The sequence below is a fragment of the Capra hircus genome, chromosome 6, assembly GCF_001704415.2.
Source record: "Capra hircus breed San Clemente chromosome 6, ASM170441v1, whole genome shotgun sequence".
NCBI lineage: Eukaryota > Metazoa > Chordata > Mammalia > Artiodactyla > Bovidae > Capra > Capra hircus.
In genome coordinates, this window is record NC_030813.1 from 97,099,907 (window position 1) to 97,127,298 (window position 27,392).

The window sequence follows — 27,392 nt, forward strand, 5'->3', positions numbered from 1 at the left end:
GAATGTTTGCAAAAACAATGAATGAGTCACTAATTTAACAATCTAAAGCTAGTTAAAGATATAGTTAGGCACCAACAGTGAATAAGGGTAGTTGAAGCCATGGTTATGATTTTAAGTTCTTAGAAAAATAGATAATTATAAGAAATGAGGAATTCAGACAAACCTCAAGGGAGCACTGGTATTTATTAGGATAAAAGGAAGGAAGAACCAGCTAAGGAAATTAAGAAAAATCAGTGAGAGGAGTGGAAGAGCCAGAATATTGTCACAGAATAACACCTTCTGAAGGAACCCTAAGATAGCACTTCCTCAGATTAGCTCTCCCTGATCTCCCAAATTCAGGATCAGAACCTCCTTCTACGTGATCCCACCTCACTTCATACTAAACTCTGTCAGAATGATTATCACAGTGACTTTAACTATATATTTGTTTGCAACCCTCATAGAATCTTAGTTCCCCAAAGGCAGTTCAGTTGCTCTACATGTCGGACTCTTTGCAACCCCATGGACTACAGCACACCAGGCTTCCCTGTCCATCACCAACTCCTGGAGCTTGCTCAGACTCATGTCCATTGAGTCAGTGATGCCATCCAACCATCTCATCCTCTGTCATCCCCTTCTCCTCCAGTCTTCAATTGTTCCAAGCATCAGGGTCTTTTCAAATGAGTCAGTTCTTCACATCAGGTGGCCAAATATTGGAGTTTCAGCTTCAACATCAATCCTTCCAATGAATATTCAGGACTGATTTCCTTTAGGATTGACTGGTTGGATCTCTTTGCATTCCAAGGCACTCTAAAGAGTCTTCTGTAGCATCACAGTTCAAAAGCATCAATTCTTTGGTGCTCAGTTTTCTCACATCCATACATGACTACTGGAAAAAAACCATAGCTTTGACTAGATGGACATTTGTTGGCAAAGTAATGTCTCTGCTTTTTAATATGCTGTCTAGGTTGGTCACAGCCTTTCTTCCAAGGAGCAAGTGTCTTTTCATTTCATGGCTGCAGTCACCATCTGCAATGATTTTGGAGCCCAAGAAAATAAAGTCAGCCACTGTTTCCACTGTTTCACCATCTATTTGCGATGAAGTGATGGGAATGGATGCCTTGATCTTAGTATTCTGAATGTTGAGTTTTAAGCTAACTTTTCACTCTCCTCTCTCACTTTCATGAAGAGGCTCTTTATTTCTTATTCACTTTCTACCATAAGGGTGGTGTCATCTGCATATCTGAGGTTACTGGTATTTCTCCTGGCAATCTTGATTCCAGCTGGGCTTCATCCAGCCTGGCAATTCGCATGATGTACTCTGCATAGAAGTTAAATAAGCAGGGTGACAATATACAGTCTTGATATACTCCTTTACCTATTTGGAACCAGTCTGTGGTTCCATGTTCAGTTCTAACTGCTACTTCTTGACCTGCATACAGATTTCTCAGGAGGCAGGTCAGGTGGTCTGGTATTCCCATCTCTTTCAGAATTCTTTACAGCTTGTTGTGATCCACACAGTCAAAGGCTTTCGTGTAGTCAATAAAGCAGAGGTAGATGTTTTTCTGGAACTCTCTTGCTTTTTCAGTGATCCAGCGGATGTTGGCAATTTGATCTCTGGTTCCTCTGCCTTTTCTAAATCCAGCTTGAACATCTGGAAGTTCATGGTTCATTTACTGGTGATGCCTGGCTTGGAGAATTTTGAGCATTATTTTGCTAGAGTGTCAGATGAGTGCAATTGTGCAGTAGTTTGAACATTCTTTGGCATTGCCTTTCTTTGGGATTGGCAATCTTTTCCAGTCCTGTGGCCACTGCTGAGTTTTCTAGATTTGCTGACATATTGAGTGCAGCACTTTCACAGCATCATTTTCAGGAGTTGAAATAGCTCAACTGGAATTCCATCACCTCCACTAGCTTTGTTTGTAGTGATGCTTCCTAAGGCCCACTTGACTTCACATTCCAGGATGTCTGGCTCTAGGTGAGTGATCACACCATCACAGTTATCTGGGTCATAAAGATTTTTTTGTACAGTTTTTCTATGTATTCTTGCAACCTCCTCTCTTTTTTTTTTTAGTTTGTAAGAGTTTATTTGAAAACAAATCAACTCAAATCAAGCAATGTCAAACCAGGAATGCATGATCAGGAGTGCTGCACCACAGGAGCCAAGGGAGAGCCTCAGATACAGTGCAGGAACAAAGAAGAGACATTACACTATTCAATTGATGATAGCTTAAAAAATAAAGCTTGGTTGGCTGTCTGTGGTTGGTTATCCTAAGCATTTCAATTTTGCAACCTTGAGGCATTACAGGCTTAAATTTTGGTTTACTTCTATAGGTTACCCTGGCATTAAAGCCACCTCAGCTTACTGGTCTCCTTTTTTAATTAAACAGACATCAGTTTATTTTTATTTATTTTTTTTCCATTTTATGTCCTACATGTCTCTTAAGTTTTTATGTTATACAGTAGAGTTATAATAACTTTTTATTTTTATTATTTATTTTTAAAATTTATTATTATTATTATTTTTACTTTACAATATTGTCTTGGTTTTGCCACACATCAACATGAATCTGCCATGAGTGTACACGTGTTCCCAACTCCGAACCCCCCTTTCACCTCCCCGCCAACACCATCCCTCCGGGTCATCCCAGTGCACCAGCCCCAAGCATCCTGCACCCTGCATCGAACCTAGACTGGCGATTCGTTTCTTATGTGATATTATACATGTTTCAATGCCATTCTCCCAAATCATCCCACCCTCTCCCTCTCCCACAGAGTCCAAAAGACTGTTCTATACATCTGTGTCTCTTTTGCTGTCTCACACAGAGGGTTATCGTTACCATCTTTCTAAACTCCATATATATGCGTTAGTATACTGTATTGGTGTTTTTCTTTCTGGCTTACTTCACTCTGTATAATCGGCTCCAGTTTCATCCACCTGACTAGAACTTATTCAAATGTATTATTTTTGATGGCTGAGTAATACTCCATTGTGTGTATGTACCACAGCTTTCTTATCCATTCATCTGCTGATGGACATCTAGGTTGCTTCCATGTCCTGGCCACCTCTTCTTAATATCTTCTGCTTCTGTTAGGTCCATACCATTTCTGTCCTTTACTGTGCCCATCTTTGCATGAAATGTTCCCTTGGTATCTCTAATTTTCTTGGAGAGATCGCTAGTCTTTCCCATTCTCTTGTTTTCCTCTATTTCTTTGCATTGATCACTGAGGAAGGCTTTCTTATCTCTCCTTGCTATTCTTTAGAACTCTGCATTCAAATGGGTATATTGTTCCTTTTCTCCCTTGCCTTTAGCTTCTGTTCTTTTCTCAGCAATTTGTAAGGCCTCGTCAGACAACCATTTTGCCTTTCTTTTTCTTGGGGATGGTCTTGATCACTACCTGCTGTACAATGTCACAAACTTCTGTCCATAGTTCTTCAGGCACTCTGTCTATCAGATCTAATCCCTTGAATCTATTTGTCACTTCCACTGTATAATCATAAGGGATTTGATTTAGGTCATACCTGGATGGTCTAGTGGTTTTCCCTACTTTCTTCAATTTAAGTCTGAATTTGGCAATAAATCCCCAGAGGCAGGGACTCTGTCTTATTGAAAACCTATGGTACATAGTGGCACTAGTGGTAAAGAACCTGCCTGCCAATTCAGGTGACATAAGAGATGTGGGTTCAGTCCCTGGGTTAGGAAGATTCCCCTGGAGAAGGAAACAGCAACTCACTCCACTATTCTTGCCTGGAAAATTCCATGGGCAGAGGAGCCTGGCAGGCTAAAGTCCATAAGGGTCACAAAGAGTTAGACACAACTGAATGACGAAGTGCTCACACACATGGGGCACATAGCTGCTGGTCAATAAATATTTGCTGAAAAATTGAAGAGATGAGTGTTTAAATAAATAAGTGAAAAGCAGTCAAGACATCACATAAGACGAGGATGAAACATGATCCTTGATTTTAGGATTCAGGAAAATAAAGGCTGGCTTCTATTCCTGTGTGTTACCACATAACTTCCACGACTTTCACACTGGAAGGTTCAAGAATTCCTGATAAAATGAAAAGTCTCCTGCTAGTCATTTGGCCTTCCTTCCAAGAGCAAAATCTCTACAAAATGGATGGATAGCTCTGAAGAGGTGCAAATAGGGTTTATCCAATGGTTTTTATCCAGATAGCATATAATAGAGTCATGTCTGACTCTCTGCGACCCCATGGACATAGAGCACTAGGCTGCTCTGTCCATGGGATTCTCCAGGCAAGAATACTGGAGTGGGTTGCCATTTCCTTCTCCAGGAGATCTTTCTGACCCAGGGATTGAACCTGAGTCTTCTGTGTCTCCTGCATTGTGGCCAGATTCTTTACCATCTCAGCTACCAGGGAAGCCCAAAATAGTCATTTCCTCCTTTAAGAGATGGAAGGTTAAACACATCATTTCAAAATTGCTTCAGCAAATAGTACTCTCTTTAAGCCAAGGAACTTAAAATAATTATAATCAACTCATCTCTTAGTGACCTTGAATTTTTTACTGTTATCTCCTGTGCATGTTATAATCACATGCCCTCTATTCGAGAAATCCTTGCAAAGTAGAATCACAGATTATTCATCATCATAAGGCCCCCAAGTTGCTGATATAAAAGGAATATTTTGATGATAAATCCCTAGACAAATGAATGAAACAGAACCTCTGACAGATTGCTAATGTTTTGTTTTCAGATTTACAAATGAGAACTTGAAATAAAAAGGACTGGAAGTAGAAAACATAAGTGCAGTCTGCAGACAGCCAATGCCCTTCAGGACATGAGGTGGGGAATTAGAATGAAATGTGGTTCAGCAATTTCTGAGAGTTGCTGAGAAGTGAAAATTCAGCCTACCTGGGCCTGTGCAAACACAATGATGATTATGATGTACACTGCCGCCCACCCTCTCCTCCTTCCTGACTGCCAGCGGGTGCCATCTGCCTACCGGAGACCGTCAAAGCAAAGATATGTACGAAAGGAATCTGCCCTTTTCTCGGCCCTGCCCCATGGAAAGTTAAGCCGGGAGAGACTAAATTCTTCCTACCACATACGTGTGGCACGCAGCCTGCATCTCCAGGGCACTGTGCTCTCTGATGGGAGCCACATTCTGAAAGCTGATAAACCAGATTTCTGTACATTAGGGACTGGGGGGAAATACTTTTAATTCAGGGCATTTTGAAAACTATTTCCTAGAGAGGTCTGCCAGGAGACTAAGGGAATCCAAAGGCCCTGAAGTAGCTGCGCTAGATCCCACAAGGCTCCTGTCCAGCATCCTTGACTCCTGGAGCCCACGGCCCCACCGAGAAGCTAATTCTCATCTTGGATACATCAAGTCTCACTCCATCCTCTTAACCTCAAAGACTGAGTCTGGAATTCATTAAACACACACACACACACACACACACACACACACACACACTTCTATGTTGTTTGATTCAACATTGTTAAAGGCTTTCAGAAAACAAGTGTGCACTATTCAAAGAAGGCTGAGTTCTATGGGCTAAGTCAGAAATGCCTGGTATTAAAGAGACGCAGTGTGCCCTAAAATAGGGGTCCCCAACCTCCAGGATCTAATGCCTGATGGTTGAGGTGGAGCTGATGTCATAATAATAGAAATAAAGTGCACAATAAATGTAATAAACTTGAATCATCCTGAAACGATTCCCCCCTCACCATGGTCCGTGGAAACCAGTTCCTGATGCCAGAAGATTGAGCGCCGCTGTCCTACAATATCTTTGCAGTATGGCACAAGAAGTGTGGGCCTCCCTAGTGCTCAGCAGTAAAGAACCCACCCGCCAATGCAGAAAGCATGGGTTCAGTCCCTGGGTTGGCAAGATCCCCTGGAGGAGGAAACAGCAATCTATTCCAGTATTCTTGCTGGGTGAATCACATGGACAGAGAAGCCTGGTGGGCTACAGTCCACGGGGTCGCAAAAAAGTCAGAGACGACTTAGCGACTGAACATATAAGCACAAAAAGCGTAGAATTTGTAGCCAAAATACATATATACACTGTCTTCAGCAGTGACCCTCACTAGCAACATGACTTTGTACAAGTTACTTAGCTTTCTGGGCCTCAGTTTCCTCTACTGTAAAATGGAAACAAAAAAAAAAAAACCCACTTTACAGCACGGCAAGGATTAAATACAATCATATACACATAACCCACAGCTCAAACACTGGTAAACATTCAAGGAATATTGGTCTCTCTTCCAGTTTGAGCTCATAAAAAACTAGACTGAAAAAGAAAGTTTACCTGTCAAACAACTTTTAATGCAGCATTGAACACTAATAAATTAAGACTATTCTTGGTTAGGTCAGCAGTAAATCATGTCCAACTCTTCGCAACCCCATGGACTGTAGCCCACTGGAGTGGATTGCCAGTTCTTTCTCCAGGGGATCTTCCCAACCCAGGGATTAAACCCACATCTCTTGTACTGGCAGACGTGTTATTTACTGCTGAGCCACCTGAATAAGCCCGAATAAATGAAGATGGATACACCATAATACAAGATACAATATTTTATCACACAAAAGACATCATTGATCATAGTTCAGTTCAGTTCGGTTCAGTCGCTCAGTCATGTCCGACTCTGCGACCCCATGAACTGCATCACACCAGGACTCCCTGTCCATCACTAAAAAGGAAAAAGTGCTGCTAATCATATGTTGTCGTTGACTCTATAAAGCATCACAATTTCATCAAAGCTAAAATATGAAAAATGCGTGTATATTTTCATAAAATCAACGAAAGACAGTGAGTATTTATGATTCCAGAAAAGCTTAGAGATAAAAAAGAAGAACCAGGAAAGAAAAAAATCTCATATTTCCGTTCTGTAGCTTAATCTCTTTACTTTTAGGGGAGAAAAATAACAAAAAAGGTATGGGCTTTCCTGATAGCTCAGTTGGGAAAGAATCTGCTTGCAATGTCGATGGCCCTGGTTTGATTCCTGGGTTGGAAATATCCACTGAAGCAGGGATAGACTACCCACTCCAGTATTCTTGGGTTTCCCTTATGGGTCAGTCCACAATGTGGAAGACCTGGGTTTGATCCCGGGGTTGAGAAGATCCCGTGGAGAAGGGAAAGGCTACCTACTTCAGTATTCTGGCCTGGAGAACTTCATGGACTGTATAGTCCACAGGGTCGCAAAGAGTTGGACACAACTGAGCAAATTTCACTTTCACTTTCACTTCATAAGCCAAAGAATCTAGGAATTGCTCAAGTGGGAATTCCTTTAAATATGACTTTATGGTGGCTCAGATGGTAAAGAAACTGCCTGTAATGCGGGAGACCCAGGTTTGATCCCTGAGTTGGGAAGATCCCCTGGAAAAGGGAATGGCTACTGACTCCAGTATTCTTGCCTGAAGAATCCCATGGACAGAGGAGCCTGGAGGTTCATGGGGTCACAAAAAGTCAGACACAACTGAGCAATCAACACTTACTCAGTTTGCATCAGTACCTAGATATGTAGATACAGTATTTGAGGGAACAGCAAGCGGAAGAATTTGGAAGGTATTACAGTCTTCCTTTTATATCCTTTAATTTCCATCTAAGTATTCTAGATGCTTAAGTATTGAAAGTGTGTAGTTCTGACTGTTAAGAAGACCAACCACAGGGTAATTCTGAGGCTTGGAGGACACTGGAGTGCCTCCTGACCTTCTAGTTACATAACCTACAGCGACATGTAGTGGTGGCTCCCTTAAATTACAACCAGGTGTCCCATAGGGTAGGACATCTGCCCCAATCTAATGCTAAGCAATGTTCTTTATCACAGTGTGAGTGATAGCTCCATACTCTTGCCAGACAGAGGTGGTTAACAGGTCTTCTAGAGGTGGTTCCAAAATTGGTGGCAGCCAATACCACTATAACCTTTATTTGTTTGATATTTTCTGCACATCCTTTATTTCAATAACGGAGTTCCAGACCTGGAGGAGACCCTAGGGATTATCTAATCCAATTCTCTTATTTGCAGATTATAAAACTTCAATTCAACTATGCCAGCCCAAGGTCATAGGGGCAGGTAGGGGCAGATCCAGACCTTGAACCAGGCCTCCCAATTCCAAATGCATTCTTCCCTCAATTAAGTTACTCTGGGGTTCATGAGTATTCAGTTCAGTTCAGTTCAGTCACTCAGTCGTGTCCAACTCTTTGCGACCCCATGAACCGCTGCACGCCAGGCCTCCCTGTCCATCACCAACTCCCAGAGTCTATCCAAACCTGTGTCCGTCGAGTGGGTGATGCCATCCAACCATCTCGTCTTCTGTCATCCCCTTCTCCTCCTGCCCTCAATCTTTCCCAGCATCAGGGTCTTTCAAAAGAGTCAGCTCTTCGCATCAGGTGACGAAAGTATCGGAGCTTCAGCTTCAGCATCAGTCCTTCCAATGAACACCCAGGACTGATCTCCTTTAGGATGGACTGGTTGGATCTCCTTGCAGTCCAGGGGACTCTCAAGAGTCTTCTCCAATACCACAGTTCAAAAGCATCAATTCTTCAGCGCTCAGCTTTCTTTATAGTCCAACTCTTACATCCATACATGACTACTGGAAAAACCATAGCCCTGACTAGACAGACCTTTGTTGACAAAGTAATGTCTCTGCTTTTTAATACGCTGTCTAGGTTGGCCATAACTTTTCATCCAAGGAGTAAGCGTCTTTAAATTTCATGGGTGCAATCACCATCTGCAGTGATTTTGGAGCCCAGAAAAATAAAGTCAGCCACTGGTTCCCCATCTATTTGCCATGAAGTGATGGGACCAGATGCCATGATCTTAGTTTTCTGAATGTTGAGCTCTGAGCCAACTTTTTCACTCTCCTCTTTCACTTTCATCCAGAGGCTCTTTAGTTCTTCTTCACTTTCTGCCGTAAGGGTGGTGTCACCTGCATATCATGAGTATTAGCCATGCACATTTTTAAGCCCTTATTGATTGAGCACTTAACATGTGATGAAGTGTTTTGAGCATATTTACAGTTCCATTAGAAAATCTGAGATGAATTAGGGGCCGATATATTTTTTTAAAAAAAAGGCTTCCCAGGTGACCCAGTGCTAGAGAAACCACCTGTCAATGCAGGAGATTTGGGTTCAACCGCTGCATTGGGAAGATCCCCGAGAGGAGGAAATGGCAACCCACTCTAGTATTCTTGCCTGGGAAATCCCATGGACAGAAGAGCCTGGGGGGTTATATAGTCCATAGGGTCACAAAGAGTTGGACATGACTGAACTGACTTAGCATGCACACATATAAAAAATAAAGTCAGTGAAAATTAATAATTAAAATCTATATAGTCTGAATACCCCATGAGAGAATGACAGTTAATCCCCATTTTACAGTTGGAGAAATTGAGGCATAGAGTTCCTGGTAATTATTAACTCCAAAAACTCCCTAAAAGTTACATAGAAAAGCAAATGCAATCATAACATAGCGCATGGCTCAGCTATAAATGACAGTAACATAGGCTCAACAAGATAAACCACAACTCTAGAACATAACCATATCTGGAAGACATCGGGGAAAGTATGTATTGAAAAATAGGGCCAGGGGGACAGAGACAGGAGATAGAAGAAAACTAAGTCATCAGTTCCTGTAGCAGACATCAAGAGACAATATCAAAACTGAAAAGTTAAAACAAAAATAACAATATTAACATAGAGATGTTTGTGCTGTGCTAAGCCGCTTTAGTCATGTCCAACTCTTCGCAAATAATACATAATAAACAAACAAAAAAAAATAAAGAGAACAGTTTTAATCTTACAGTACAGTACAACAGCTGGCATACAGGGGCTAGCATCGAGTGTCCAGGCAATAAGAGTTACAGACTGGAGGAAGGAGAGGAGGTGGGAGATGGTAGAGCTGAAGGATCGTCAGCAATAGGAGATGGAAGGCAAGCTGCAATTTCACTCACGCCTGACATTGATGGAATGCACGTTTGCATCTTCGAAAGCTCGCAACTGGAAGGTTAGTATGTAAGGGACTTACTGTATAAAGACTGAGCCCGCTTGACGTGAGAAGGACCAGCTCTGCAGTGATGTCCAGTTCTAGAACTCTCCGGGGGATCAGCTGAGCTTACCTTCTATTTTCTCCCTCCTCCCTCCCACAAGGTGTTGGTCTCACACAGGGGGTGTGGTCTCCCCGGGAAACTTCTCACACATAAACCTCCACGTCAGAGTGTTTCCTGAAACTCTGCCATGAGGGTCAAAGACAGGCCTTTTTACTGGGCCGCTAGATACGCAACTAACATTATTTCCATTTAAATGACTTTAAAAACAAAAGCCCTTGATTCTTTCACCTTCTGTAACTTCCTACTTCAGAGAGTTTTAAGCAGTGCATGTTGCATACTTAGATCTTATTTCACTTTAATAATGAAATTCATCTTCAAGATAATTTAATGTTTGTCTGAATATCTACTATATACAAAGTACAGTGGAAAGTAAGGAGGGGGAACACAGAGGAGAATGGACTGTGAATAAGCGTGCAGTGACTGAGATGTGGGGCTTTCTTCCTTGACACATTTGTAATTTGATAGAGAATTTACAATATACAACAACTGCTGTAAAAACTAGAAGGTAACAAAGGCGTGAAAAGTGCTAAGGACGTTATGAGAGAAAACGAGGTTGCTAGCTTTGTGTATGGTTGTGTGGTTGTGGTGGTTGTCATTTAGTCGATCAGCCACAGTTGTGTGGCAGAGGAGGAGAAAGGAAGAGAAAGAAGCAGGTCAAATGTTGCTACCATTTCCTGTTTAACCTCCTCAAGATCAACTAGCCTTCCAACACTGGATTAGAGTTTGACGGATGAAAAATGTCGGTGAGTAATTTCAGAGAGATGTAATAACTAAGAGGAAAGGCTCAGAAGGGTAAAGGGTGCGGGCAGTGTTTGGGAAAAAAATCCCTAATCCAGTTTGACTAGAGCAGTGGGTGTACAAAAAGGAATAATGAAGTCAGTGCTGGGAGTGGCCAGGGGTTAGGGGGGCAGTGGAAAACCTGCCTGGAAACGTATCTTCATTTTCAAGTCAGACACCCTCAGGTCAGGACAGTGGCCTTGGCCAAGCCAGAGACCATCATACATCTTTGGATATGTCATAAGGGAGGCTGGCAACTGCCAGTTATTAAGTCATTGATCTCTGCTATAAATGGGATAAATATTAAAAACTAATTAAGACACAATTCATGTCTTCATACAATGCAGTGCTATGAAAACGTGAAATAAACAAGGTTAAATGAAGGGCTGCTGCTGCTGCTGCTAAGTCGCTTCAGTCGTGTCCAACTCCATGCATCCCCATAGATGGCAGCCCACCAGGCTCCCCCATCCCTGGGATTCTCAAGGCAAGAACACTGGAGGGCTAGAGAAAGCCAAATATGAGTGAATGATTAAATACATATGCACTCAAGAGAGACACTAATCCATTCAAAACATGGAACAAGTAGCCAAAGCTTGGGCCAGGTTGGTCCGGGTGAGGGAGCTGTCCGCCGTCCAGCACTCCATGCCAACACTACAGGCTCGGCTTTTCTGCTGGAAACCTCCGCATTTTCATCAAGGACTTTTAACTAATGACTTAAGAGAAGGAGGCAACCTGTCGCTGTTGAAACTTTCCATCTTTACAGAGACATTCACCACAAGGGGCATGAAACTTATAAGATGATGAAAGTGAAAGCCTGAGTGAGTCACTCAGTCGTGTCTGACTCTGCGATCCTATGAACTGTAGCCTGTCAGGCTCTTCTGTTCTTGGAATTCTCCAGGCAAAAATACTGGAGTGGGTTGCCATGCCCTCCTCCAGGGGATCTACCTGACCCAGGGATTGAACCCGGGTCTCCCACGTTGCAGGCAGTTTCTTTACCATCCAAGCCAGCAGGACATTCGGTCTTTAATTTTATATTTTCGCATCCAGTTGTTCCTACCAGACTCTTTACTCCTATGCACTTAGAAAAGGGGTTTCCAAACATCATCAGAAGCATATGGAACCTCCTAAACTCCCCAGAGATACAGAATTCAACCTCTTCAACTTAACTGAAACAAAAAGGGAATACCATACCAATTCTCTCTTTAGAAATGCTTGCTAATTTGACTTAGAAAGTATTACAAAAGAGCATATGGTTGAATTCAAATGTAATTAATAAAAGGGAAAAAGTATCATTCAGTTATAGCTATTTATAGGGAAATCAACTAAGGAAAGAAATTTTAAAAAGATGACCAAAAATGATTCCATACATTCTTCAAAAGATGCACCTTGGTCTTGGATCATTGTCAACTCTCAATGTCAGACTCTAGGCCAGTTTGTTCATGGGGGCTGGCCAAGAAAGCCTTCTTTGGTGCCAACATTCTCTGGCCAACTAGCAGCATGGGGACACCCCTGTGTTGGTAATCTCTAGTTAATTTACCAGCAGTCCAGAAACTCTACATTCAGTCAGAATGGTTCATAACTACTCTCAGCCAACAGAAAGCCACAAATTTATCACCTCGGCTAAGTACTGGCAGGTCTTCAACATAAAGTTCTATATATTAGTGACTGTGACCTATATCCTCAGATGGTCCACAGCCCAAGAAAAGGTTTGGGTTTATTCCACAGTTCAGCATATGTCTGTCTGACTGCACAGCGGGACAGAAATCTTGCCAAATAACCTGGCACTCTTCAACCTGGCTATCAGAAGACTAAAAACCATACAGCCATTCTAAGCAATGTGCCAAGACAATAAATAGGGACATCTCCCATACAATTTCTTAACTCAGAATAAAAATAGACATTTTAAATTTCATAATTTATAATCACTCAATACAATGTATTAACATACTTTAACAACACATGGAAGAAAAAGACTCTGATATATCACAGGTTAGTGATATAAAAACCACTCACCCACATTTCATATAACACTTATTCATAATCAAGATTACTGTATCAGAGCAATTGACAGTATTTTTCATTCTGTACAAATCCAGAGACAACAAATAAAATTTCACTTTCTCTTCTCAATCTCTTTTTCTCATTCACCATATATTTGTACAAGTGTCTCGAAAAATGCCATCACAAGTACTCAAAAAATATTGTGTGTTGAACAAACAAATAAACAAATGTTGATCTCTAGAAGAAACCCACAGCTTCTCTTTTGTTTTCTTATTTTCTCATTAAACTTTTTAAATGGGTCTCAAATTCTCCGATAGATTTTTGGTCAAGTTGTTTCCATTAAAAAGTACTGATTTTAAAAACTAATAACTTAAAAAGGTCACACACAAAACAAATGGTCCACAAAAGTCTCCTTCCGTTGTTTCCTTACCTCTTCTAAAGAGACCACGTGATGCGCATGGTAGAGACAAGGACAGTGGATCCCGGCGGGTGAAGTTTAGGTGTAATAAGTGGAAAAGGTCTGCCTTCTGGCAGTTTAGAATCCTGACTTCTTTTAGGATCTCTCAGCTGCCCTCTTCCTACTGGATCCCCAACTCCTGCCCAACAGTAAGGGCATCATTCTTCTCCTCTTCCTTTTTCTCCTCCTCCTTCATCCCCTCCACCTCCCCTCTCTAGAATGGCAAGCAGACAATAGGGTTAGACCCAGGGTAAAAGGGCCTCCCCAGTGGCTCGGATGGTAAAGAATCTGCCTGCAATGCGGGATACCTGGGTTCCATCCCTGGGCTGGGAAGATCCCCAGGAGGATGGTCTGGCCACCCATTCCAGTATTCTTGCCTGGAGAATCCACATGGACAGGGGAGCCTGGTGGGTGACATGGAGTCACAAAGAGTCGGACACACACATGACTGAGCAACTAAGCACACAGGTTAAAAGACTTCTGTAGAAGCTGCCTTAGTCCTTCTGCACTAGGCTTCCAGACGCATGTCCTTCTTTCCCTTCAGTCCTCTTTTCCTGCCTCCTCTGACTACCAGGATGCACATAATAGAACCCAGGGAAACCCAAGGAAGGAGGCTGAGGAACTAGTTGACAAAAAGTTCTTTTGGGTTTTTGTAACATCTTGGGGACAACCCTGAATGACCTGTTTGGCCAACCCAATAGTAGGGGTAGGTTTTCAGTCTGAGCCTCAGACCTGCTCTGTGGGGAGGGGTCCCACACACTGCTGTCCAGAAGACCTGCAGACTGCCAGATGGTTTGTGACTGAAAATCTTAGCAATAAGGGGAAAGCATTTGTTCAGCCTTGATTGTGTGAGTGTGTGTGTGTGTGTGTGTGTGTGTGTGTGTGTGTGTTTACAGCTCCTTAGTTTGGGGTAAATGTCTGGTTAAGAATTTAAAGTAATTAATCATGATCAAAATCAACTTGATATAAATAATAATTAACACATAAATAAATATATAGATCAGCAAAAAGTGCTTTATTAAATGAGATTCAACCATCCATTAGTGCTCCAAAAGACTTCAGATGGTGAATGTAACTTCTCTAGGGTATCATGTAAAACTATGGAATGAAGTAGAGAGGGTGAGAACTCGTCCCTCATGAAGGCTTGTGGACAAGACAACTTGTACAATCTCTAAACAAGCAGCAGTATTGAGATTCATTAACATCGTCAAGAAGACAACAATCAGGTACCCGCGTCATGTACGACCCAAGTGAATTTCACCGTGAGCAGGAGCAGAGACTAGAAGTGATCCTCAGAAAGCCTTGATCCCATCTTTAGTTAGAGCCACTTTCAGACCTGCCCTGGACCATCATCTTTCCTACATTGGGACACATTAACATTCACTATTGACAGTTATTTTCAACACTACCGACAATCTCTACTGTCTTCATTATATTACTGCTGGCAACTTATTTTGCACTCGAATCACTTTTATAGGCACCAAATGACTTAACTCACTCCCTCCTTTAGAGAAGTCTTTTTAAAAAGTCAAGCCTTATATGAGCCTAAGAGTGGCTAGTTTCTATTAGGAACTCAGTTGTAAAGAAATTAGGCAGAGCAGCAGGAAAAGACATTCAGATGCCTAATCCAGGTCTTATGATATTCTTCATTATTTTAATTGAAAAGATTTTTGAAAAAAGCAAAGTCATTTTCAAATATAATTATAAAAGCAATCAATTACACTATTTTCAGTTCAGTTCAGTTTAGTTCAGTCGCTCAGTCGTGTCCAACGCTTCGCGACCCCATGAATCGCAGCATGCCAGGCCTCCCTGTCCATCACCAACTCCCGGAGTTCACTCAGACTCACGTCCATCGAGTCAGTGATGCCATCCAGCCATCTCATTACACTATTTTGCATCGTCTCAATTTTAATTTTCTCATCCTAGAGTTTATTATCACTTGACTGGTAACATGTGAAACCTTTTTTTAAGATTTTTCTTAAAGCTCTAAAAAGCTATCAACCAGGAGGATGGTGTGGTAAGATATAATGTTTCCCTTAAAAATATTTAAATGCATGTGTAGAGTTCAGAAGCTGCTGTATATTTATTATTTAATAAAATAATTCTAAAGGGAAAAAATATTTAAGTCCTTAACTGTAGCATAACAATCTATGATCACAATCATGTGCCCATCCATCTTTATTATTCAATTTCTCCAAACAACTGTTCTTTAAATTGTTCAAAAGTCCCAAGTCTATATTTTCATTCACAGACTTATAACTATTCCAAATCATATTCAATCCTCTTAGATCTCTTGACCTGATATGTAGGTAAAGACACACAAACTCAGCACATCTACACTAAATTTATCAAATTTCTTCATGAACCCTGTCCTCTCTTTGAGGCCTGCCCTTCACACAAACCAAACTCATTATTGGCCAATGAGCAGGCTCTTGTGAGGCTCCCCTGACTTGATCTATTTGCTCACATCTTCACCTGAATTGATCTTATATCCCCTCATTTCTACCCAATTCCTTCCTAAATCTTCCCCAGCAATACGCCTGTTCAACACTCACTCATCTCTCAAAATACATTTGAATTATCACCTCTCCTCAAATCCTCTTCCCACTCAGGTAGACAGTCATTCCTTCTGTGAGTTCCCCCTGACACCTCCATGCTCCAAACACTTTAGGAATGAGGCAAAGATGATTATTACAACCATATGGGAGAAAAGACGGTAGAAAAACATTAGCTGTTTTCAATTCCAAAATAAATCTCAGGAACCCTGAGATTTGCCACTGTGCTAAGCTAGTGAGTCATGCTCTCTATCAAGAGCAGACTGGGATGGAGGGGTGTATGCTGTCTCCTAGTGATGTCTAAGAAACGGGAGTGCAGACAGGTGGTAACGGGCTCAGATAAATCAGGCTGGAGAGGAGAATGTGTGCTAAGCCGCTTCAGTCACGTCCACCTTTTTTGCAATCCTGTGGACTATAGCCCATCAGGCTCCTCTGTCTACAGGGATTCTTCAGGCAAGAATACTGGAGTAGGTTGCTATCCCTTCCTCCAGAGGATCGTCCCAGGGATCAAACTCATGTCTCTTAAGTCTCCTGCATTGGCAGGTGGGTTCTTTACCACCAGTGCCACCTGGAGAGGTGAATTTTGGATTGGAAACATGCTTCTGCAGATATACTTGTAAAACCATTTGTAAAACAAATTAATGTAGTCATAACTTTTCCCCTTCCTCTACTTTACCAGGGACATGGGCCTCTGTGGCCAGGACGGCTGCCAGGCCTGGGTCTTTCGTTGCATCGATTCGAGGTACAGGATGAAATTAAAGAACAGAAAGAGTTGCAACAGCTAACATGATTTGTATCAAGAGAGAAAAAGAGAAGAGAGTAGGGAGAAGAAAAAGAGAGAGGTGATCCAGGAATGCAAGGAAGACAATGAGAGAGACAAACATCAATGCAGATTCTTTGTGGCAGAGTCCTTTGTGAAAAGAAGTCTTGGCAGCAACTGCTATGCCATGTGAGATATCCTATTTCATTGCATTTGAGATGCTATTGCTCAAACAGTATCAATTCATCATTATTGTACATATTGATGAAATATAGACTTGAAAAAAAAAAAGAGATGGGGAAAGGGATTTTATTTCCTCTTTCCACTGCATCAAGAGGCTATTTGAGACACTTAAAATTAAAATTTGTTTTTAACACTTCTTAATGCACCATTGGATAGGTGTTTGGGGTTTTATTTTTGCTTTGTTTGGGGGTTTTCCAGGGTGTTTTTAACTAACAGAGTGAAAGTGTTAGTCGCTCAGTCCTGTCTGACTCTTTGTGACCCCATGGACTGTAGCCTGCCAGGCTCCTCTGTCCATGGGATTCTCCAGGCAAGAACAGTGGAGTGGGTTGCCATTTCCTTCTTCAGAGGATCTTCCCAACCCAGGGATCAAACCTGGGTATTCTGCATTGCAGGCAGATTCTTTACCATCTGAGCCACCAGGAAAGCCCAAGTGACAGAGGGCAGAGATTAACTTAAAGGCAGCTCAGCTTTATGTATTTACATTTAACTGCGGCAGAGCCCTTCTTCACATTAAAAAATAGAGACTTTTCAGATCTCTCTTCCCAGATCACTTTCTGGTACCAAGTTGAAAAGGAGTGAGCAGCATTATAGATTATTGTGCCATAGAAGATTATGTATGGGTTTGGAACAGTAGTAAGTCTAATTATTATCAGTATGGATGTGAGAGTTGGGCCATAAAGAAAGCTGAGCACTGAAGAATTGATGCTTTTGAACTGTGGTGTTGAAGAAGACTCTTGAGAGTCCCTTAGACTGTAAGGAGATCCAACCAATCAATCCAAAAGGAAATCAGCCCTGAATTTTCTTTGGAAGGACTGATGCTGAAGCTGAAGCTCTAATACTTTGGTCACCTGATGCAAAGAGCTGACTCACTGGAAAATATCCTGATGCTGGAAAAGATTGAAGGTAGAAGAAGGGGACAACAAAGGATGAGATGGTTGGATGGCATCACCAACTTGATAGACATGAGTTTGAGCAAGTTCCAGGGGTTGATGATGGACAGGGAAGCCTGCTTCAGTCCAGGGGGTTGCAAAGAGTTGGACACAACTGAGTGACTTAACTGAACTGATGAAATAATGATTATAGCTAATATTTTTAATACTAATCTAAGTTTTTAAGTGAATGAATTCATTTAGTTTTCATAATAAACTCTCTAAGATAGATACAGTTTATTATCTCTATTGAGGCACTGAGAATAATTGCCAAAGCTTATACAACCAGTAAGTGGCAGAGCCAAGGTTTACATCCAGCCAGTTGGGATCTGGGGCCCACTGTTATCTGCCACATCCTACTGCCTCATGCTGTTAACATACAATGCATGCTTTCTTTAAATGGAAGCCATTTATTACTGTTCCACATGAACGAAGCCAACCATACAATGTCTTTACGTAATATACTTCAGTCAGCAAGCATATACCCAAAAGCCTTGGATAATGAGGAAAACAGGTACTCCTAAGCCAAATGATCCACTGAAACTTGCATAGATAAATGAAATACTGTTAGGCAAAGTGAAAACTGGATTTCCTCCAACTGTGGGTCTTTTATCCCAGAAACAAAACAGCGAGTAAATATAATCAAGAAACACAGTTTAAGTTATTTAGAGGAAAAAGACTAAAAGACACTGGTGAGAAAGCTGCAAAGATTGAAGAAGACTCTGTATAGTTTGACATTAACTTATGCAAATTATATGCAAAATATGCAAATCTGCATGAAGAAAGAGAAGCTGTGATTGTTTTCTCTTTCTTTAAGTCTTACATAAACACCTTCTGAAAGGAGCAGTGGAGGGTACTAAATGTGAATTTCTCAACACTATCATTTTCTAGGTACCTTATATTTAGTTCATAGAAAATTCAATTAATCACATATTCAAAAACATGTAAATGCCATAGGAAATGTAGTCTTTTTTTTATCACTATGGTCATCTCAAATGGTTCTCAAGTGCCTTCTAGGACTCTATTTCCAGATCTCTGCCTTGTATAGTGATCCCATGCCTCCTTTTGCATGGGAACTGAGAGGCAGAAGTCACCTACCTCAAAAGTTAAGGATATCTGTACCATTTTTTCTAGATTCCATTTACATGCATTAATATATGATATTTGTTTTTCTCTTTCTGGCTTACTTCACCCTGTATGACAGACTCTAGGTCGATCCATGTCTCTACAAATGACCCAATTTTGTTCCTTTTTATGGCTGGGTAATACTCCACTGTATAGGGTAAGAAAAGAGACACAGACAGAGAGAAGGGACCTGTAGACACAAGACGGTGGGGTGGGGTGGACTAGGAGATTGGGATTGACATATGCGCACTGCCATGTGTAAAACAAGGTAATGACCTAGACAGATGGGGTGGGGGAGAGGGTGGGAGAGAGGTCCCAGAGGGAAGCAACGTATGTATATATATGGCTGATTCACTTCATTGTACAGTGGAAACTAGCGCAACATTGTAAAGCAACTATACCCCAATTAAAAATAAAAGTTAAGTATGTGACATTACACAGTGGTGAAAAGACTCAGCCTGACTATGAGTACATGCTAACTCATATACCAGTGAAGTAGATGATAACAAACTGTGTTTGATTCTCTGAGGTCATTTCCATCAGCTAACCCTTTACTTAGGAACAACCAGCTTGACACCATATCATTCTGACTGTGGATGAACAACATTCCATGAAAAAGTCTACTTTTCAAGTAATTCCAGTAACACAGAACAGCTATTTCACTGCTTTTTCTGTCAAAACTATAACCCTTGAGATAAACAAAAAAGAACACCTCAAACTAAGAAGAAATAGAAGAGAAGATGAATAGAAAATAGGATGAGCATGGCAATTAAAAGGGCCTCAACAGATTTCTGCCAGTTACAGATTTCTGCCAGTTACCTCTTTAGAAAGAAAAGTCACTACAAGATAGTGGAGACAGATACATTGTTGCTGTTGTTCATTTGCTAAGTCCCATCCAACTCTTTGTGACCCCATAGACTGCAGCATACCAGGCTTCCCTGTCTTTCACTCTCCCCTGGAGTTTGTGCAAACTCATGTTCATTGAGCCTCTGATGCCATCCAATCATCTCATCCTCTGTTGTCCCCTTCTTCTCTTGCCCTCAGTCTTTCCCACCATCAGGGTCTTTTCCAGGGAGTTGGCTTTTTGCATCAGGTGTCCACAGTATTGGAGTTTCAGCTTAAGCGTCAGTCCTTCCAATGAATATCCAGGGTTGATTTCCTTTAGGATTAACTGGTTTGATCTCCTTGCAGTCCAAGGGACCCTCAAGAGTCTTCCCCAGCACAGTTTGAAAGCATCAGTTCTTTGCTGCTGAGCCTTCTTTATGGCCCAACTCTCACATCCATACATGACTACTGGAAAAACCATAGCTTTAGCTATATGCATCTTTGATGGTAAAGTGATGTACCAGCTTTTCGGTACTCAGTCTAGGTTTGTCATAACTTTCCTTCCAAGGAGCAAGCCTCTTTTAATTTCAGGGCTATAGTCATTGATTGTCCTCAGTGACTTTGAAGCCCAAGAAAATAAAATCTGTCATGGTTTCCACTTTTTCTCCATCTATTTGCCATGAAGTGATCGGACTAGATGCCATGATCTTAGCTTTTTGGATGCTGAGTTTTAAGCCAATTTTTTCACTCTCCTCTTACACTCTCATCAAAAAGCTCTTTAGTCTCTCTTCATTTTCTGACATTAAAGTGGCATCATCTGTATATCTGAGGTTGCTGCTGTTTCTCCTGGCAATCTTGATTTCGGCTTGGGATTCATCCAGCCTGGCATTTCAGATGATGTACTTTGCATACAAGAGTAACAATATACAGCCTTGAGGAACTCCTTTGTCAATTTTGAACCATTCCATTGTTCCATGTCTGGTTCTAACTGTTGCTTCATGACTTGCATATAGATTTCTCAGGAGTCAGGTATGGTAGTTGATATTTCCATCTCTTTAAGAATTTTCCACAGTTTGTTGTGATCCACACAGTCAACGGCTTTAGCATAGTCTATGATGCAGAAGTAGACATTTTTCTGGAATTCCTTTGCTTTCTCTATGATCCAACTAATATTGGCAATTTGGTCTCTGGTTCCTCTGCCTTTTCTAAACTCAGTTTCTACATCTGGAAGTTCTCGGTTCACGTACTGCTAAAGCCTAGTTTGAAGGATTCTGAGCATTACCCTGCTAGCATGTGAAATGAGCACTACTGTATGGTAGTTTGAACATTCTTTGGCATTGACCTTCTTTGGGATTGGAATGAAAACTGACCTTTTCCAGTCCTGGGGCCACTGCTGAGTTTTCCAAATTTGCTGACATCTTGGGAGAAGGCAATGGCAACCCATTCCAGTACTCTTGCCTGGAAAATCCCATGGACAGAGGAGCCTGGTAGGGTGCAGTCCATGGAGTTGCTAAGAGTCGGGCACGACTGAGCGACTTCACTTTCACTTTTCATTTTCATGCATTGGAGAAGGAAATAGTAACCCACTCCAGTGTTCTTGCCTGGAGAATCCCAGGGACAGGGGAGCCTGGCGGGCTGCCATCTATGGGGTCACACAGAGTCGGACATGACTGAAGTGACTTAGCAGCAGCAGCAGCAGCAGCTGACATCTTGAATGTAGCACTTTAACAGCAACATCTTCTAGGATTTTAAATAGCTCAGCTGGAATTCTAAGACAGATAAATAAAATATGATTTCTGCCTTTAATCTTCTCAGACATTTTAACTTTTAGCTGGAACATAAGATATGAAACTTTGGATTTATCCAAACAGTCCTGAAGGAGACCCACCAATCATCTGCTAATCAAAATAAACTATCCTATTATAAGGGAATAACATGTCCTACCCTATACTGGTAGTACAGGGCTGGAGACATTCACTCTTCTTTGCCACTCCAGCTCTTTCAAAAGGTATGGTGATGGGACTTCCTTGGTGATTCAGTGGTAAAAATTCACTTGCCAATACAGGAGACATGGGTTTGATCTCTAGTCCAGGAAGAAGCCACATGCCACAGGGCAAATAAGCCTGTCCGCCACAACTACAGATGCCCATGTGTCTTAAAGTCCCTGTTCTGCCAAAAGAAAAGCCACTGCTGTGAGACGTCTGTGCCGCAGCTAGAGAGTAGCCCCTCCTTACTGCAACTAGAGAAAGCCCACACACAGCAATGAAGACCCAAGGCAGCCGAAAATAAATGAGACATTCTAATTTTAAAAAAAAAAGTATTGTGAGGAAAGATGTCATCCACTGGGTGACATCCATGACGAATTAGCTTTGGAGGAGATTTCAGAAATGTATTCAATTGCATCGTTGGTCAGATGATGGGGAAACAGAAAGAAACCAAAGTCAAGAGATGTTAAACAATTTTCTGAGTCGCCAAGTTACTTAGTGTCAGTGGAATGGGTCCCAGGCTGATATCTATTTTTTCACTTATTATGCCAAATAATTTCCATCCAAGGATTTCAATTACTTATGATTTCCTAGACTCATATTATCATCAATAGTCATCTGCTGACTATGTACACCATTAAAATTAGCAAATAACATCTACTTCACTTCCAGAGGATCTTACCAAATTCAATGTTATTCCCTTGCTTTAAAAATTATGTTATCCCCCAAAGAGAAAATTTAACCCAGGTAGAACATAGGTTCCTTCACAAGATACTCCTTCAGCCTAGTCATCCAGATCTCCCACCTCAGACCTTATATTCCAGAAATATCAAACTGCTTGGAGTTCTCAAAATGAGAAAGGCTGTTTGGCACTGCCCTGGTTTGCCTAGGCCCCTTCTTCCACCCAACAGGGTGTTCTCCTTGTTTTCAGGAAGAACTCATACTCATCCCCTAAAACACATCTCTTTCCTAAAGACTACTGTCCAAATATACACACTACAGTTGGTTTTCCTGGTGGCTCAATGGTAAATAAAGAATGCCTGTCAATGCAGGAAACGCAGGTTCAGTCCATGGATCAGAAAGATCCCCTGGAGAAGGAAATAGCAACCCACTCCAGTATTCTTGCCTGGAGAATCCCATGGACAGGGGAACCTGGTGGGCTACCGACTCATGGGGGTCACAAAAAAGTCAGACACAACTTTGGGACTAAACAATAACATAAACAATGACTAAACAATATGTAAGATAGATAACCAATAAAAACCTGCTGTATAGCCCAGGGAACTCTACTCAATACTCTCTAATGGACTATATGGGAAAATAATCTGGAACAAAAAGAGTGGATATATGTATACGTATAACTGATTCAATTGGCTATATACCTGAAACTAACATACACTGTAAATCAACTACAGTCCAATAAACTTTTTAGTTAAAAAATAAAATAAAATATTTTTTAAAAGACTACTGTTCAAGATGGAATTAATTAAAGCCTCCTCTGTATTTTCAATATTCCTTATTGCTAACTACATAACTTGGCAATTATTCCTCCGTCTGTCTCTCTCTATTGAATTGGGACACCTCAAGGGGACAGTCCATAGTCTTATATCTTTATATGCCAACTGCAAGCACATAACAAGTACTCAGCTCAGTATTATGTGACAGCCTGGATGGGAAGAGAGTCTGGGAGAGAATGGATACACGTATACATACGGCTGATTCCCTTTGTGTCCACCTGAAACTTCACAACACTGTTAATCAGCTCTACTCCAATATAAAATAAAAAGTTTGATTCATGTTGAGGTTTGACAGAAAACAGCAAAATTCTGTAAAGCGATTATCCTTCAATAAAAAATAAATTAATTTAAAAAAAGAAGTAGTATTTGTTGAATAAATGAATGGGATGGGGACTAAAATAAGTGCCATTATTTCTATCTCTCTTATATAAGGGAAATCTAGCTCAAAACACAATTGACAACACTCAAGGAACTGTGGTAAAGCTAAAGATTTAACAGTTGAGATCGTTACACATTTTAAATTAGCGTAAAAGTCTTTAAACTCTGACTATGGAAAGGGGGTTGCAGCAAAGAGAGCAATCCATGTACAATGGGCATTGATTTAAGCAGGGTTTTTTCTTTTTCATTTTAAAGAAAAGCTTTCTTGGAAAAGGTCACCTTTATTACCACTTTGCTTTAATTGCAAGACTTTCGTACCTGATGCCTATTAATTTGTCTGCCCTACTCGAAGCCAAGCCAAGAAACTACAACAAAAGAAAAATAAATCTTTAAATGCAAGCAATAAGGAACTGGCTCTGAGTAACAATTACCTTGGGTAATGCAGGAATGCTAAGTAGCCAGTGCAGTTCACTAAATAAATTTCATCCTCAATTATGGAAAATAGGAAGGCAAAATAAAAAGCTTCATCATTCATTGCACATAACCAGAATCCAAAGGGAAGTATAGATCACTTCATTTTATAGAGTACAACAGTCCAACTTTACTGAGGCAATCTCACCTAGCACAAAGGATCTTGCCTGCGTATTTGTGGCAATCTGTCGGAGAGGGTAATGGCAATCCACTCCAGTACTCTTGCCTGGAAAATCCCATGGATGGAAGAGCCTGGTGGGCTGCATTCCATGGGGTGGAGAAGAGTCGGACACGACTGAGCAACTTCACTTTCACTTTTCACTTTCATGCATCGGAGAAGGAAATGTCAACCCGTTGTTCTTGCCTGGAGAATCCTGGGGACGGGGGAGCCTGGTGGGCTGCCACCTATGGGGTCGCACTGAGTCGGACACAACTGAAGCGACTTAGCAGCAGCAGCAGTGCGCTATCCAGGGGCAGAGGACCCAGATATTAACTGCCAAGGACTATCTCTCCAGCCACTGCAGAAGCCACTCTAATGATAGCAAATAGACGGAATATCTACCTAGCTCTAATACTTCCTGATCATTGACTGGATGCTAAACTTGGCATCAATAAACTATCTAGAGTACCCATAATGCTTTGATGGTGCAGAATAGCAGAAGATAAATAATTTAGGAATGCAGCTATGTTCCCAAAAGTGAAAGTTTTTGTAAGTTCTCAACTTACATTTCAAATCCACCGACTGGCATGGGATCATTACCCATGTGTGTACGTGCGTGCTAAGGTGTTTCAGTTGTGTCCGACTCTTTGCAATCCCATGGACTATATTGTCTGCCAGGCCCCTCTGTCCATGGGATTCTCCATGCGAGAATACTGGAGTGGGTTGCCATGCCCTCCTCCAGGGGAACTTCCCAACCCAGGGATCAAACCTGCACCTCTTCATCTCCTGCACTGGCAGCCAGGTTCTTTACCACTAGCTCCACCTGGCCCTACTTGGCCGGAGTCCCTGCTTATCATCTTTTAAGACTAAATTGCAAGCAAGACTGGCTACATGATTTGTGGAGCTCAGTGAAAAATAAACATGAAGGAGTTCCTGCTCAAAAATGAAGAATTTCAAGAAGGTGAGAGCAGGGCATCAAACCAAGCAAGAGGCCCTTCTGGAATCTAGCCCTGAGCAACTGTGTGGTCTGCACACCCATGAAGTAGATCCTGGGTATAAGAACAGAAAGCTTTTTATCATTAGGATTACTACAAATTTCTTAATAGCAAGTGACTCCTCCTGCGATTACATTTTCTTTCTGTCTCCCATTCCTGGAGTCAGAGGTTTTATACCCAAGAAACAGGCAAGCTTAAACTTTGGCAGCTATGACATCTAAACACTGAAGCTGCAGTAAGTCTCCATAAAAGACTGTTTTGTGATCTTGCCAAAATTAAGACACATTAGTCATAAAAGGCACTGATCTTGCCCTCAAAGCGGTCATCACAGATGCAACTGGGAAATGCTGATGGATCATCCTGTAAAAGTAAACTGGTTTCAAAGAGGCAGCTTTGTCACTAGTGGAATGAATGGGTGATCCATCACTCCCCTCCAACTCCAAAACTGACTGGTCAGTCGGAGAATGTCTCCTCCATTTACGGCGCTGCCTTTTACCCTCAGGATTTCTAAGCAAAGAGCTCATTTGTACTTTAGAAAATGGAGACTATGGCATCAATTGAGAATGCTTCAACAAAAATGAAGTTTCCATCCATTTCCAGGCCATGACAATTTAGTGGCAGCTTAGTTGCCTCCCGCCTGGGCTGTGGCTGCAATCGGTAATTCTCAGACAGACATAAAACACAGTAGTTTTGCTATGGATAATAGGCTGTTCATCCACTGAAAAGACTTCTATATTTTTTCATGTACTGTACAAAATGCTTCATTTCGACTAGAATCAAAATGACAAATCCTTTTACATCAGAGTTTCGCTAGCTGCCTCAGGAAGCTGAAAAATACTGTCACTGGAGAATAACACACAGGATTTTAAGAAGCCCTGACTGGGGAATGGTGCCGAGACGTGATCAGCCTCCGTTTTTCATTCTGCACCAGACACTGCAAGGGTGACTCAGATTAGAATGATCACTCCGTAAGCGCTGACAGCTACTTTCAAAAATAATTCCCCAAATTACTACATTAAAGACCCCTCAGTAAGAAAGGCCACAAGAAGAGGCAGCATAGAAATGGATTGCTTTGAGGACTTCCTGTGCTGTGCTATGCTTAGTCGCTCAGTCGTGTCCAACTCTTTGGGACCCCATGGACTGTAGCCCACCAGGCGCCTCCATGCATGGGGATATTCCAGGCAAGAATACTGAAGTGGGTTGCCATGCTGTCCTCCAGGGGATCTTCGCAATCCAGGGGTCAAACCCAGGTCTCCTGCATTGCAGGTGGATTCTTAATTTGCAGAAGGATTCTCAATCCACTATCTGAGCCACAGGGAGGCCCTTGAGGACTTGCAGGAAGCGCTAGTTTTAAAGGGAAGAAACCACTTAAACAGGGAAAGGGAAAATGTGCTGATTTCCTAGGAATTTCTAGGGCTGCTGCCCTCATGGAAGGCACTTTGTGAAATGCAGAAAGCCAGCATGCCTCCTCGGTGACTGAGAAGCTCAGATGTCTTCCTTTAAGAATGAGAAAAATGCTGTGCATTTTCAATAAAAAGAGAATCTCTTCTCCTTTGCAAACTTTGCTTCATCAAAATACCTGGAAATATGTCAAGGAATCCCACCTCAGGAATGGCTAGGGTGACCTGCCTGGATCAAAATCTCCTATGCTCTGTATGGTAGGAGTTGAGAATGAGGAGAAGTAAAATCAGCCTGAGTTTTTAATTTGAAGAATTTGCCAGCATTAGGGCAACTGTGGGCTTCCCAGGTGGTGCTAGTGATAAAGAATCTGCCTGTCAATCCCTGGGTTCAATCCCTGGGTCAGAAAGATCCCTGGAAGAAGGAAATGGCAACCCACTCCAGTACTCTTGCCTGGGAAATCTCATGGACAGAGGAGTCTAGTGGACTATAGTTCATGGGGTCACAAAGAGTCGGGCACAACTGAGCGATTAAAAAACAACAACAACAAGGGTAATTGCATCCAGTGAAGCAAATCACAAGAGTGAAGACTTGGGTTGGATTTCCTACCGAGTGTGTTGACAGAACAGGTCAATACACCCCAGCCATGGAACACGATGCTAAGAAGATAGCTGGAGATGTGTGTGTATTTATACCTTCAAGTACCTCCAGGCAAAACCTATCTTTCCCTCAAATAAAGTGAACAAATAGATCACTTAC

General features: G+C 41.7%; 1 protein-coding gene across 2 annotated transcripts in view; it reads right to left on the minus strand.

Moving 5' to 3' along the window:
- LOC102172613 (ras-GEF domain-containing family member 1B) overlaps positions 1 to 27,392 on the minus strand; it is a 669,201-nt gene that overhangs the window by 429,235 nt on the left and 212,574 nt on the right. The window contains exon 1 of one of the 2 annotated variants that reach the window (XM_018049637.1): positions 9,976 to 9,992. The exons of the other annotated variant lie outside the window; for it this stretch is intronic. The gene's annotated coding sequence lies outside the window, so the exon portion shown is untranslated. Of the gene's footprint in view, positions 1 to 9,975; positions 9,993 to 27,392 lie in introns of those variants that run through there. 2 annotated transcript variants of the gene reach the window in all.